The sequence below is a fragment of the Corvus cornix genome, chromosome 3 (genome assembly GCF_000738735.6).
Source record: "Corvus cornix cornix isolate S_Up_H32 chromosome 3, ASM73873v5, whole genome shotgun sequence".
Lineage (NCBI taxonomy): Eukaryota > Metazoa > Chordata > Aves > Passeriformes > Corvidae > Corvus > Corvus cornix.
Genome location: NC_047056.1, coordinates 43,054,044 through 43,069,568, shown reverse-complemented (window position 1 = coordinate 43,069,568; position 15,525 = coordinate 43,054,044). Strand labels below are relative to the sequence as shown.

General features: G+C 39.5%; 1 protein-coding gene across 1 annotated transcript in view; it reads right to left on the bottom strand.

The window, feature by feature from the left end:
* Positions 1 to 15,525, bottom strand: part of DISC1 (DISC1 scaffold protein) — a 189,295-nt gene that overhangs the window by 25,535 nt on the left and 148,235 nt on the right.

The following is a 15,525-nucleotide window of genomic DNA, read 5'->3' as shown; positions in this document are numbered from 1 at the left end:
TTTTTTTCACTGTTCTTTTTCAAATTATATCATTTACTATATAATTGTGAGAAATTATAAGTGACTTAAAAGAAGAAAAATAACCATTTGATTTTAACTTTTCTGACTAAATTAAATACCAGCTTATCTTTTATCCCAGACAAAGGATAAAGGAGCTGCACTTCTCACAATGAGATCATTAATCTAACACAAGTATGTTTTTAACTCCACAAATTCTACAAAATGCCAAGCCGTAAAAATCACTCAGCAATATATTGAGACTGAGAGCAAAATCAGGCTTCAGAAGCTGAGCTATTTGATCTGTGCTTAAGAGTCAGTATATATGTTTATTGAAAGCATAATGCAGCATGGGGTCCACAAATTGGTCTCCCCCAAGGAGTTCAAAGTATCACTAATTAGAAAGGGAAGAATGCTTCACTGGATTACATGTCTGTGTTCCATCCAGGTAGCATTTCACTTACCAAGCCAGAAAAATAAAATAACCCCCACTGTTTCTCTACTTGTCAATCACATTATCATAGTTACACAGTCAAAACATTTTCCTGCAGACATACATAAGCTCATTTACTTGCTTTTTGAAAATGTTTTTTTGCATCTATAGACAGCTTATTATTAAAGGCTAAAAAACACTCGAGAGACCTAAATCAGAATTTGCAATGGATAACTTGTTTTGGCTACTTAATTTAATGAAGAGCTTTATTGACAAAATTAGGGCAGAGAAGGTGATGTATGCAGTATTTCACAGTGGGAAGATGAACAGCATGTATAATAGTACAGCATAATGGTGCCTGGGCAGCTGTTATTTGGCCATGACTCAGCACACTGGTCAATGTGGTTTTGTCTGTGTCTAAGTTTTAAACACGTTTTAGTAATCAGCAATTACTGAACCTACTGCTAACAGATGGCTTTTGTTTGAAGGCCATCATGGTCTTATCGTGGTATCTTTGTAAAACTGATACATCTTGAGCTAAGATGCTAAGATGTTATGCTGAACTTTCCAACTAAAACCAGTGAATGCACATACACTTAGATACTCTGAACATATCTAAGCCCAACATAAGAAGGCTCCACCTTTTAGTCTGTATTTTGGAATTCAGTGCCTTGAAGCATTTTTCAAACATACTTTTGGAATGAAAATTACTTTAAAGCTGCAAATAGCTAACACAGAGACATTCCAAACGATTATTAAAAATTATGTTGTCCCCAGCACACAAAAAAACTTTAGCTTTTACATCAGGTGTTAAAATTAAACTCAATTGAATTACAGAGATTGGCTTATTCATTTTCAGTCCGCTCTAAAAGTGCATTTGCAGTCTCCATGAAGCCTCCATGGGTGGCTGTACTGAACACAGTGAGATTTTTCAGGTATGAAATGTTTCAAAATGATGGATCAAGTCTGGATGAGATTTTACATTATTCCTATACTTATAAATATTTCATGATGTATCAACACCTCTAGGTGTTATACGCCTGTATATAAGTATCAAAGTGGCATATGTGGCAAGTTCAATGAAGGTGTCTGGAACAATCTGCTGCAATCCACAACAAATCACAATCCATCAACCATTTACATAGACACAAAGCATGCCTTAATCACCTACTGATTCTGAACTGCCAAGAGTCAGTGCCAGGCTTTGTACAAACACCAAACACATTACAATAACGGCCTTTTTCCCAAGGCAACTTTTAAGTTCCAATCAGCAAGAGCTAGGATACAGATGAGGATGTTCAAAGAAACACAGTGGACTGGACACAGCACGTTAGTTACAGTACAACAGTTTAATTAGTTACACAAGTAACTGATTAATCTAAGTGGTGTCAAGAACACTGAGGCTTCACAGTGAATGAGTATTTTAAGGATTTGTGGGAGGTCAATGAAACATGTCATTACATATCCAAGATCTCCATCCCTTCCCAAAGGAATCATGTAAGAACACAAGAGATGCTAGTATAAGAATACAGTGGGCAAGTGATTGACACCAATGTGGTTTAACATCTACAGAGGAAAGTCAGTCTTTTCATATTAAAAAAAAACCAAAAAAACTGAGTAGGGAGTGTAAGATTGTGAACAGCCCTGACACTGGAAGCTAGTATTTAGTCTTAATGAGACAGAACAGAGGGAGTCAATGGAGAAAAACAAAGTGAAATGGAAAAAAAGACAGAAATGTTCATTTTGAATGAATGAGAGTAGGACAAGACTACTTTTGTCAAGTCATGGCCAGGGAAACTGATGGTGAAGTAAGTGAGATGCAAGACTCTACGTGAGTAATTTTTTAGCTGCATGGATAGCTGGGACAGGTTTTACCTCAAGGATACTGTGCAGAAAAGAATCTACAAGAGCAGGCCTAAGCTGACTTGAAGAATGGCTGAGACATCCACAGCAACACAAAAGGACACAGCAGACAGAATTCTGAATTAGGTCAAGCTGATGATGATGAAGGAGCTGTCAGAGAAACAGAGCTGTTTATGGGCAGGAGGAAATGGATGTAGAACAGAGAGGCTTATCCTTGAGTTCTCTTCATAAAGTGGCAATTGACACTGTAATTGCAGTTGCCTTTACTAAATCTCAAGTAGTTTTACTGGAAACACAACCAGGGTAAAAGGGTAAAAGAAGTAAAAAAGGATATCTTCCCTCTACTTGTGATGTTGGGTGAAATTCATGTCAAGAGACATATCCAGCAAGGGTTCTCTCTCTTGAGCTCCGAAGAACATTGCTCCTCTGCCTTTTGATGAGATTCTGGGAGGTATTAACAGGGGCTCTCTATGGCTCTCAGCACAACATTATTCTAAAGCTATTTATAGTGCTAACTGGAACTATGAGAACATGACTTTTCTTTATTGAGGGCGCTGCATACATACAAAAGGCACATTCAGTTCCTGAACATTGTGGTCTAAATGAAAACATGCCTGTGTAAAAATAGAAATAAGATTTTATATTAAACTCTATTTTAAAAAAAAACCCCAAACCAAAACAAAGTTCTGCAAAACCTCCTCAAAAGCATATTGGAATCAACACAGGAAGATGTCACTACTTGTAATTCTCATCATCTATAGTTTTCAGGAATGCCCCTTGGTGAGTGAATTGTTACGAGTGGTTTATAACACCCTGAGGTCAACACTGTGTGTTGATGAGGTTGCTTATTTCAAGGGAAATCCCTGTAAGAACCCTCGGATTGAAAGCCAAGAGAGTGAGACTGAAGCTAAAGGGTTACATAGTAAGACAACTATTTAGAAACTGCATAATCAAAAGGTAACTTAGGAGGGGAGATCAACCATCATTAAGAAGAGATATTCCAGATTACTTCCTTTTAATAGGTGAACCACATTAAGGTGCAGATTCAGGAAACCATGTACTTATCTTCTCCCAACACCTGGCACATATTTTAACTCTGCATTCACTGACCCTAAAAGCAGTTTTCTCTGACAAAAACAGCAAACAAAATGCAATAAAAATAGTCTGGCAGAAACAACAGGGATTTTCATTTTGACAATTTAAATGATTGGAAACTTTTGAGGCTTGCATAAAATGCCAATGGGAATCAAAAGACTTTGTTCAATATCCCCATTCTTTATTGAACTATTGTACAAACTAGGGAAAGTTTCTCTATATTTTGGTCACTTGCTTCTATTTATATTTTGCACCACAGGGAAGGAATGAGCTCCTCTCACTCAACATTTAGCAATGTCTTTGTTTCCTTTTCTTAAGGCAATAGCTGTGCAGTGAACAAAGGAGACAAGCAAAAGAAAGTATCCTCTAATGATACTTAGAGGAAAAAAGGCAACGGTATTGCTTCGCTCTCAGTAGAGCCTCCCCTTTTTATTTGATTCATCATATTAATTCGCAGTAATGCATTAATTAACTCTTCTTATATTTAACAAGTATTTACTACTTCAGAAATATGCTTTACTTCTCTTCTTCATTTAAAAAAAATAGAAGTTTCCAGCCTGATCAGTTCTTGTTCTTTAACCTTTATATTTATACAAAGGTCATATAATTATATATATAAGGGCTGTTATATTTTAAGATGCCGACAGCCAACCTGTGGAACATACCAAGGACTACAATGTGCCAATCAGTGACTCACATGAGGCTCCTGGGGGAAGGAGGCACATAATCCAGTTTTCCCCACCTGACTGGTGTGCAATGACAGACTGATAAGGGAGAAAGTACAAAGAAAATGTGGACTCTGCCCAAACAGTAAAACTTTTGTTTCCCCTTGAGGCACCTGCACACTAGAAAGTCACCTTCCCTAAATATCTGAAATCAAAACCTTTTTTTTTTTTACCCCCTTCTTGCAAGTCTCCCTAATCCTATAAACACCTTCAATGTAATCTCAATTTCAGAATTCAATTCCTTGCATTGTGTCCCTCCTCTCCATTCTCCACAGGAGCCAAAAATCTAATGAATTGACTTCGTATGATTCCAATCGCATGGCTGTCTCCCAGTGCGGGAGACACTCTTCCTACTCCCTTATTTCAAAGCTCACTGATAACCCTTGTTTGCTGCTCAGCACTATTATCACATTTCTCCATGTGAAAACAAGACTCACTCCCAGAAAGAGACTCCACATATTCCCTCGTCAGATTAACAACCTACTCTACCCTGGAGAATAGCTAAACCTCCCAGGCAAAGTCTGAAGCTTGCAGTCCTTTTTTTCCCCTGGCACAAGCAACAGCAGCTTGCTTCTCCAACCTTGCCTTCTCCTCTATAAAACATACAATACTAACTACAAAACAACAAGTAGCTCTCCCTCTTTAAATGTGATGTTTCACCCACTAGAGAATATTCTGGACCAGAACCACAGAAGCCCAAGAAAGAAATCCTCACAACCCCCATCTAATTTCTGGACTTTTGTATCTTCAACACCTGAAAAATTTGCTCTGGGCTGACTTTTCTAGTATCTACACTTCATAGCCACAGTCAAGTTCTCTGCACATCAGGCAGATTCAAAAGACATCCAGTGCACCCAGACAGGATATGACAGTGCAGCACAGAGGTGAAGACACCACTTTGACGCAGCTGGAAGAATGGGTGATGGCAGTGGCTCTGCTTTCTACAGCATCCCAGGAGCAGAAGCAAATGTGCAGAAAGGGGCAGATTTGAGGTAAAAGGAGAGCAGAGCCTCCAAACCAGCCCTCAGTGTGGTGGCTATGGCATCCACATCTCAGGACAGAGTAAATCTGGAGGCAGAGCACCTGGAGCCAGATATCCTGTGTCCTTGTTGAGTGATCTAACCTCCACAATACTGCTATGGAACACCCACCACAGTCTTTTAAGTTGTGTTGGGATTAGGAGCTGAAGTGAACATGTACCATATTCACTTCAAGCAGCATCAATTTCTAAACATGTTCCAAACTTTCAGTACTTCTTGGCTTGGTGAGCAAAAAGAAGAGCAACAGTTCAATTCCCTCCTTGCTCACATCTGCCAAATTTCAGACCAGTCCTAGTGGAGAACCCCAAATACATTCAGACACCTGCTCGTCTGAGATATTTAACACTGTAGACACCCTATGCCCAGCATAAAAACCACTTAGAGAATGGAACTGAAGTGTAACACTATGTTGAAAGGAACAATGCCATGCTGGAAGGCGACCACTTAAACACTGCACTGTCTTCCTCGGACAGCTGCTGCCTGTTGCATGGTCCTTGCTTCTTTCACATCTTTGCTTGCCCATATCTGAACTTTCACTCCAGGAAAAGTGTATTTCTGCGAGTCTGGGAGCAGGGACAACTCTTTCAGTTAAAAACTTCAGCCTGTTCTTCACTGCCTCTGTTTTCTCCCCCTCTCTGTTCTGTTACCCAGAAGGTAACCCTGCCATTCTATTACTTGTGGTAGCTCCAGGTAGTGTCTTTAGATGAAGACATTTTGTATATATGCATAATGAGGCTACACCACCAATTCTATAAATTGTGTAATTAAGGAAAAAGCATAAACATTCTATTATGATGGGTTCTAAGATTTCTAAGGAATTTTCTCACATCTCACAAAAGCTATTAACTTGAACCGCCTTCATATTTCTTTAAAAAATTCCTTTCTGTGCAGAATTTTTCATAGAGATACACTAATAACAACAAATATGTAAATTCATATAAAAATACATGGCCCCTCACAGTAATCTCAGTAAACAAAAAAAACAGAATAAATATATATCTGCCAATGTTTTCTGCCAATGTATTTTTAAAAATTAACCTTATCAATTATACTCATTATCCACAATTTTTTCCACTCAGTGAAACATTACCTACTGCATCCAGGATACTGAAGTTTAGCACTGAAATCTAAAACCAATCTGCTAAGAATTGACATCTTTTCTAAAAAAACCCCACCCTGATATGGCAACTTAAGGACAGAGCTATCACCTCGAATTTTATGTGGAATGTACATATTTTATGTCTGTTTTTTGTTTCCTGAAAGGCCTGTTAAAAACAATATTTCTAGTGCTTAAAACCAACAATAAACATTTGACTAGTGTTATTAAAAAACAACATACCACACAATATCAAACAATACTTTCGTTGTTTTCTCTTCAATTCTCCAGCCATTTATTTTACCTGGCGCAGAACTTTAATCATGGGCTGTCATCTTTTTACCAATATTCAATGTGATTGCATTATACTTAAATTATCTCCACTGGAAACACAAAATTACAGACTGCTGCAGCTGATGGTTTTCGCTTCAATTCTTAACACAGGGTGGATGCAGGAACAGGACCAACATGCCAGGTGCAGGAAATTCAGTAATTTACAAGGGAAGAAGGAAGGCATCTTGTTGAGAGCATTTATAATTCAATTCTGTCCCTATATTTACTTTAGAGTTTATTTTTACTGTATTACCTAATCTATAATGTAAAAATTTACTACCTGCTTTCAGGGCTATTTATTTCTCTTTGAAAAAAGGAATGGTCCTCTGCCCTTACCTCCACTGAAACATCTATTACAAATAATCTATTCTAAGACTAAAAAACTTAACCTTGATAGATGAGGAGAAAGCTACCAGGGAATTCTTCTTATTAAGCAGTTCACACAAAGCCAGCTTCTCAAACCTAGTTTATCATTCACCTTATTCATAATCTGATAAAACACCTTCAAGCTTGGTACTAACTCTGATAATTCAGTCTGTATCCTGCTTGCCTTTGGCTCCTGCAATAACGGCAAAGCCCCACAATGTCATTAATTTTGGTTGGATAGGAATTGCTGGAATAAAATATTTTTTCTGCACTATTTAATATTTGATCCCAAATTAGATTTAAAGGAGAGGCACGAATTAGGCCCTGATTTTGGAAAACACGTATCTCAGTATCTATGTATTCCTCTAAGCCCTGTTCAGCTGAGCTGCTACACAAGCTTCAATACTTTCTTGAGCTTGAACTCCACAAAGCATCCAACTCTAGTGACCTCCACAGAAATGGAAGTCATTTAGTGGCTTTCAAAGTCACCACCAGTTCTAATCCAAGAGAATACACTTGTTTCTAAAAGTATGCCACAGGAAGAAAGCACAGCATTTGCATTGAGGCCACATTCTCAGCTGCCACAAATCCACACTGCTGCAAGAGCAGCAATGGCTATTTATACCAAGAGAAGAATGTGTTCTTATTGCAAAGCAATTAGAATAATGAGCCTGATCTCTTATTGCTTATTACATTCTCTGACCACAGTGCTAGGAAGCACATAGAAGGAATTCACAATTCTCCTATCATTTTTATTCACCTCTCTTCCCTGATATCAAACAGTTTAAAATATACTTCTCTGTCTGAAAGGATGAGAGATTTAGACTTTCAGCATCAAGGGAATTTGGGAATGTGAATCATCTTGTGCGCCACTGACCAAACAGGAATTAAGCATACATAATGATTAAAAAACAGGGCAAAGAAATAACCTTTTAGAAGAGGTACAATTGGGAGAGGTGATACATTGTTATCATGTAGGAATGTACCTTGAAATTCAACTTTTGTAACCAGGACACACCTGGAAAAACGAGAGCATTGGCCAAACACCGATGTCAATAGCCACGTGCTTACGGAGTTCCTCTGAAACATCCAAGGGCACCATATGACCTGCTGTAGTTGCAGAGTCATGTAAGTTCAGGAGCCAAATCCTGTTCTGGATCAAAAAGAGCAAGAGAAAGGGCAAGGTCTACAGGTCCTCCCTGGCTGGACCCTGCTACCTACAAAAACCCTGCACTGCTGCTGACAGCACACTTGAAGCTGCTGGGCCACACGTGTCTCCCCAGACTAGCACAGTACACTTCCAGGAGTAAGTACATTAATTAATGAAAGTTTCCAAATGCTAGCAGGAAAGACTGTCCCAGTTGTATGCAAAATAGAGCTACCCTACATCTTCACACTTATGCTATGCAGATGGCAATACTTTATTTTCTACTTGTTTAATCACGATCAAGTTCCTATCTAATTGGCCAGCCAGGGCTTTGTGCGAATTATCACCCAAAGACAGAACAGGAGGATTTAGCAGCACTGGTGGAGAGCAGGCAGAATGGCGTCAGGCATCCATCCTCATCTTCCTTGACTGCTCTACAGCCATTACTACTGTTGATGGCAATCCCACTCAAGAGAGATGACTAAGCCTCTGTAATTGCACAAACTGGTTTCAAATCTTGTCTTCAGGGATGCATTGGAAAAGAGTAGCAGTAAGAAAATACACATCCACCTCTGAACACTTTTCTTGCCAAGTTCAGAAGGGAGAAGCTCTTTTTCACTACATGTATTCACTTACATGCAGCCACCAAGAGCATCTGGTAGGAGAGCAAAAGCTAAATACCATGGACCCAGAGGTGACAAAGAGCTTTGCTATCCCTCCCTTCCCTCACAGAGTCATATCTTCACAGCTAAAACGGGTTGAGGTTTGCATGAAATCAGCTCACAGAGAAGTCAACAGCAGGGCAGAGCTGGGCAAGGCACAGGTGATGCTGAAGGGCAAAGAGAAGCACTTTGAAGAGTTTACAGTTATTTTTCTCAGTAAGACTGGGAAAAGTTACATAAAATTATTGGAAACAGTCCTCTGTGTAAAGGGATATTCTTTAATCAATTTCTCAAACTCAGTCCCTAGTTTTCAGACTGCCTCCCACCTAACACTACTACACCCTGCTGCATGTTTTCCTTGTTATTTGAAGGGAATGATGAAACCACTGTCCTTTAGGTTGACAGTGTCCAAATTTAACTCCTCAGCAGCTACAGCACACTGCAAATACATCCTTATATTGTTGATCTTGGATCTTATTTTCAAATTCCCTCTGAAAATTCTAGAATGAGGTCAGTGGCTGAACACTCTTTGTGAAGCATAGTGGAGCTGTTATAAAAAATATTCTGTCATAGCCAAAGCATTTTTGCATAGGAAATGGGAAACTATTAAAAGCAAACCACCAAAGCTCATTGTATCAATCTTCCCTTCATTAATGCAAGCATACGTTAGGACCAATATCTTCAAGAGAAATTGTATAGGCTTCCAGGTCCAAAAGCCAAGAACCTACTCCTGGGAAAGAGGAAGGATGTATGACTGATGTCAGTCATGGTAGACATTCAATTCATAAAATGGATCCTCTCCACACTGAAAAGTATCACCAATTAACAAACAAGCAAAATTATTAATATGAATTTTAAACTCTTAATCAAATTCACATAATTCAAGCAAGAAGAGCACAAGAGATTAGGGAAAAAGATAAGAAAAATGTTACTTCAGCTGCAAAACAGGGAAATCTCAGCACACCAAAGCAGCAAAGTGATATAGAATTACTTACTCTTGACAAGGCAAGGGTTTGCAGCGGAGGACTACTGTGTGTGCTAGTTTTAGCTGAGGTAATTTTCTTCCCAGTGGTGAGTATGGGGCTGTGTTTTGGATTTGTGCTGAACACAGGATTGATAATACAGAGATGCTTTTGTTATTGCTGAGCAGGGCTTGCACAGAGCCAAGGCCTTTTCTGCTTTTTCTACTGCCGTGCTGGGGAGAAAGTTAGGGGTGCATGGAAGTTGGGAGAAGACACAGCTGGGACACGTATATAGACCATATGACGTCATGCTCTATATATAAGTGGGGGAAGAAGGAAGAAGTGGGGCATGTTTGGAAGGATGGCATCTCTCTTCCCAAATAACTGCTGTGTATGAGGGGGCCCTGCTCTCCTGGGGATGGCTGAACACCTGCCTGCCCATGGGAAGTGCTGAACTAATTCCTTGTTTTGCTTTGCTTGCGTGCGTGGCTTTTACTTTCCCCATTAAACTGCCTTTATCTCAACCCATGACTTTTCTCACTTTTACCCTTCCTGTTCTCTCCCCGATCCTGCTGGTGGGGGAGTGAGCAAGGGGCTGCTGTGTGGGGCTTGGCTGCTGGCTGGGGTTAAACCACAGAACGTGACACTAATGAATTTCAGCACAGTGTTGCACTCTAGCTTTGCAGGCATGACTGACCAGCACCAGAACAATGCAGCATAAGAATAGGGCATAAAGAATAAAACAAAATCCTAACAAAATATACAATTACTAACCAGCTAGAGAGGCTGTAAACTTTCACCACATTTCCTTTTCAAGCAAGGGCAATACTTTATGTTTTTAGAAGGGGAGACACAGCCTTGCCCTCTGACAATTTTTGCTATGCTAAGAATAAAATGAATGGAAGACAAAGAGCCTAGAGGGAAGAAGGGCAAGATTTTCCATGAATAAGCAGCAAAATCTCCTGTCACCTTGTCTTTGACAATGCTGCACACTAACTACTGAAGTTAATTCAGTAACTTGGAAAAAGCCCTGGCTGAAACCTGAATTAATATGGACAGGGAGTTAGTGAAGGCTGTTCAACCATGTGCTTTGCTTTTTCCAAAGCTCTGAGGCACTGGAAACTGGCCTCAAATCTGACCTTTTTTTTTTTTCCCCTAAAAAGATTTAGTTTCAATGCTGAGAACAGCTAAAAAGAACAGCGCTTTCTGCTACTTCTTATCAAACAGTACAGTCACGTGCCACAGTTCCCCTACCTCCCAATTAAAAATCAGTATTTGTGACCCAGTGTCTCCAAACAGGCAAAATACCAAAAAAATAGATACATATATATAAAAGGGGGGGGGGGGGAGGGGGGAAGACAATAATTTCCGAGGTTTTAATTCTTGTGCCCTTCTTCACTTCTTATCATCTTATATAGAAGCCAAACAGCTTTTTAAAAATGTTATATGTAACACATATACATTGGTGCAGTTTTAATTGTCTACTACAACTTAAAGTGAGGAAGTAAATTTTCTGTTACCTTCCCTTCCCCCAGAGTACTGTGGGGCGCAAAAGCCTACCCATCTCCCTCCACACCTTAAACCAGCAGATGGTTCCCTAGGATATAAAACAAAGTTCTCCTCCCCTTGAAGCAAAAAATTCATTTTATCACTGCAAATTCAGAAGATTCCTGCTACTGCCACACAGTAGATTACTGCTACAAAAGACGTGGTGGGTTCCATCAGTGGAATTATCTCCTATCTTGTGGATGCCACAGACAGAAGTAGTAATGGGGGTGGTTTTCGGCTTGGTTTTTGCTTTGTTTGGGGTTTTTTTTTTAAATACATTTTCTCACTTGGTGAAGGAAGCCGATTGCATTCTTTGCCCTCTATTTTTATTGCTTGTGCAATGTGCATTTCATCTATAGATAGATATTAGTCCTGCCAGGGCTGAAACACAAGTTCAAGGCTGGGAATCAAGAGTTCCATCCTGGCACAGACATGAGTTTATCATGGGATCTCCACTAGCACATGCCACCAGATAACACTGACGATAAAATGCACATTATGCTGCAGAAACATGATTAGAAACTAATCTGCTGCACTTCTATAGAGATGATTTCCCTTTCCACACCCTGTGGGCATTAGCTACATTTTCCACAACCAGAAATGAAAGGCATAGTGAAGATTCTCCCCTTTCCTCCAGACCCAGTTAATCTAGGCTAATCCACTTCTGTGAAGCAATACCATCAAATATCTTCTGACATTATTTAAATTTACTAAGAGCTTCCAAGATACTATACTTTGTCAGGAAACTGCAAACATTTTCAAATACATTGCAAGTGATCGTGAAGACAATAAGGATATTTAGTGAGAACCTGCAGTGTGGTCATGCAGCCTAAAACAGCTTGAAAAGTAATCTAATGTGGTTTAAAGGTGAGAATAGGTTTTCTGTGTAGAAAGTGCTTTATTATATTCCTACTATCCAACTTCCCCCCGCTCTATGATGCACAAAGGAGATAGGCAAAAAAAGGTGTCCCAAGGGATAGAGTTGGAAACAAAGGTAAGAAAAAAATACACAAAGTGGAAATGAGACAAGACCAAGGAAGGAAGACAGAGGAGCCACAATAAAGGAAAGAGCAGGAGGAGAATCAGAAAGTCCCCTTTCTAAGATTGCTAACTTCAAGACAGGGCAATTAAAGAACAGCAAATAAGAAAGCACACAACATTTAAAGCAGAGGGGAGAAAACAGAGCAAGAAAGATGTTTACATTTTTCTTCTTTGTTAACTGGATTCACCACTGTGGAACTTTGCAAAACCATTAAAAAAAGAAGATGTATCTCCCAAATAAGACTGGGCCAATATAGCAACCAAAAAATCACCTGTAATTTATTAACTAACACACTTAGCAGTTTGCTTTCCATTATTCACAGCTCCTTTGATTTGTGAGTATTTTGGGCAAGTAAACTTCCCTCACTACAAAAGTACCAAAAGATCCATTGGATCTTGCCAAATTTCCCCTCCCCTATAGAAATCCATTTAAAATGCTACTTTCATTCACAAGTTCCTATGTTCTTGTTACCAGTTACATGGCTGAAAGTGATAATCCTTCAATCCATGGTATCATAACCTTTCCACAGCAAAGTAAGTAGTATGAGAAGAGTTGCTGTTTTCAGGCTGGAAAAGAATATCAGGAAAACATGAACCTTTAAGAAACAATAGTCCTGTTTTCATGACAGCCTCTCTCATGTAGACAGAAAAATAAGGTAACTGAAACAAAGCAGATGTATTGTTCACAACAAGGAGAACGGATTGTCCAAAGTAAAGTGTTTGATTGTTCCCATGAGAGTTTGGTGACACTGCAATGTGTTTTTCACTTTACTGAAACATGAGAAATTATTTGGTGGTGGTTGAAGGCCTTTTGGGTACCCATCAGTATGATAAAACTACACAGTGTGGTCGAGAGAGACTGTTTTACTCTAAAGAACAGCAAACCATGATTTAGGCAGAATGCCTTCAAATGTCACTGGAGAGTGCAAAGATTTCTTCCAAATTTATGAATCTGGCAAGTTATGTAACATATTCACTTCAAGCAGCATCAATCTCTAAACATGTTCCAAACTTTCAGTACATAAGTTAATCACACTGAGCCTAGTCCTGCAGTCCTTTGTTGTAACAGCAGGCAACACAAGTGATTCCACTGCCATCCAAGGGCATTTTTTCACAGAGATAAGGACCACTCAAAAACAACAGCCTGAAATCATGAGCAAACAACACAGTTGGGGAAACTGTACCTATATAATCAATGTTAAACTAAACCACAAAATATTCCATACAGACACGAACAACAGAGAAAGAGAGCTACAAATCTGCCAGGGTACACAGTCCTTTTGATGTGTCCTGAGATCATCTTTAAGACCATCAGCAGTATGAAACACTGTCTTTCAGTATGCTGTGCTATTCAGAGCATTCAAACCCAGCTCTGCTCCCAAAACCATTTCTGAAACTTAGTATGTTATAAAGGAGACTCAAGACATGTGGTATGTAAGCTAACAATGAATAATAAGGGAAGGCAATAACTTTTAAGACTGTTCATTTTCACGTAAACTGGAATGTGATGTGGTGGCATTTAATCCTGACCTGTCCTCTTATGGCACGGGACTCTCAGAACATTGGATGTCTTGCCTGAAGGGACAGGATCTCAGTGAAGATGACATACTCAAATGCATTAAAAACACTGCCTGCATGAGAAACCCTTGTTTCTGACACAGCATACATGCATGCCCTAGCAGCCAGAGCAACCAGGCTGCAGCCACATTTGTTCTGAACTAGTCAAGTGACATTTGGTTGAAATGCTTAAAAAAAAAAAAAAAATCACAGATGAGACCGGGTAAAACAGACCTTGTGCTTGATTTCTGCTGCTTCAATAAATGCAAGTTGCCTGTATCACACCAACCATCTTAACACCTCAGTGAACAAGGAACCACCCGGATGAGCACAACTTACGTGCTGTAAGTTAAGACTCCACGACATTTTCCATACCATGTACCCATGAGTGCAACTAAAGGCACCATTAATATGAAAACAAACATTGTTGAACAGAAAATTAACCCAAGACAAACAGCAAAAGAGAGTCAATTAAAGAAGAAAGGTTTTGCACACATTTGCAAAGTTACCTGGTGCTTTATCACTCAACAATGGCAAAGTAAAGTCATTGCAGTATTGCATCTTGTTATATTTGTGCATTTCCCCTTTCTTGCAGAATAGCACAGAAAATAGCTCAATAAAATACCTTTGTGTAATTGTCACCAGTTATTCTTGAACAATATTATTCCCCAAAAATAATTTCATGATTCCTATCTGGGAATTAGGAAAAGCCACTTAAAAGCCCTGTTTTTGTGATGAATGGAAGTCACAGCATAATCTTTCAAGGCCTAGAGAACAGTACAATCACATTAAATTCCCTCAGCTCAAGAAATGTCATCTTTACATCAGCTAGTACAAAAAAATTGTTTCCAGCCTGAGGCAGCTAGGATAAGGGATTTAGAAGTCATCACCATGTGGGCCAAGAGATATGAAGGAATGCATCACCGCATATAAAGTATCTGCTGCTCAGAATTTTGGAGCTAATGTTCTCACAGCTGTGTATGACTTAGACCAGCTGGGAAGAAGAAAGGGACTAAATGAGTCACTAGAAGGATCTAGTATTTTGTCTAACCTGCATTTTAATACTCCAGCAGCAGAACTGTTGGTAAGCAAAATAAGATCAGATCATTATCCAGCAAGGGAAGGGGCCGTAAGGTCTCTTGGAAGCACAGTAGAAAACACACAGTCTTGGGGGCAGGCAGGCAAAGATGACATTTCAGTCCTATCTGTGCACTGCTAAGATACTACCAGCAGCTGGAACAGCCCTCAGCACAACTGAGGAGGGTCATGGGTTACGCAAAACTACCGCAGACCATCTGGCACTCCCAAGTATGTCTGTGCTGCTCCATAGACAAGAGGGAAAAGCTTTTGGAAAGCCTTACTCAGCAGCCTTAGCACAACAGTTCTCCTATAGCAGACATCACAGTTTCTACAACATGACATACAGCCACTAGCAGCTCAAGATGAAATCTTTTATGGCTTTACAGCACTCTCTCCTAGGATCAGCTCGTGACCCTCACTCATTTACATGACTTAAGCTCACTTATGGCAGAACTTGGTGGTTCTTGAAAGAGTTGGATGGTTGAAGTACATTTTATTTATGTTAGTGATATAAAGTGCTAGCAGAGCCTTCACTTGGTGTGAAAACAAGCGAAATTAAAAAAAAAACACTTTCTGTGGA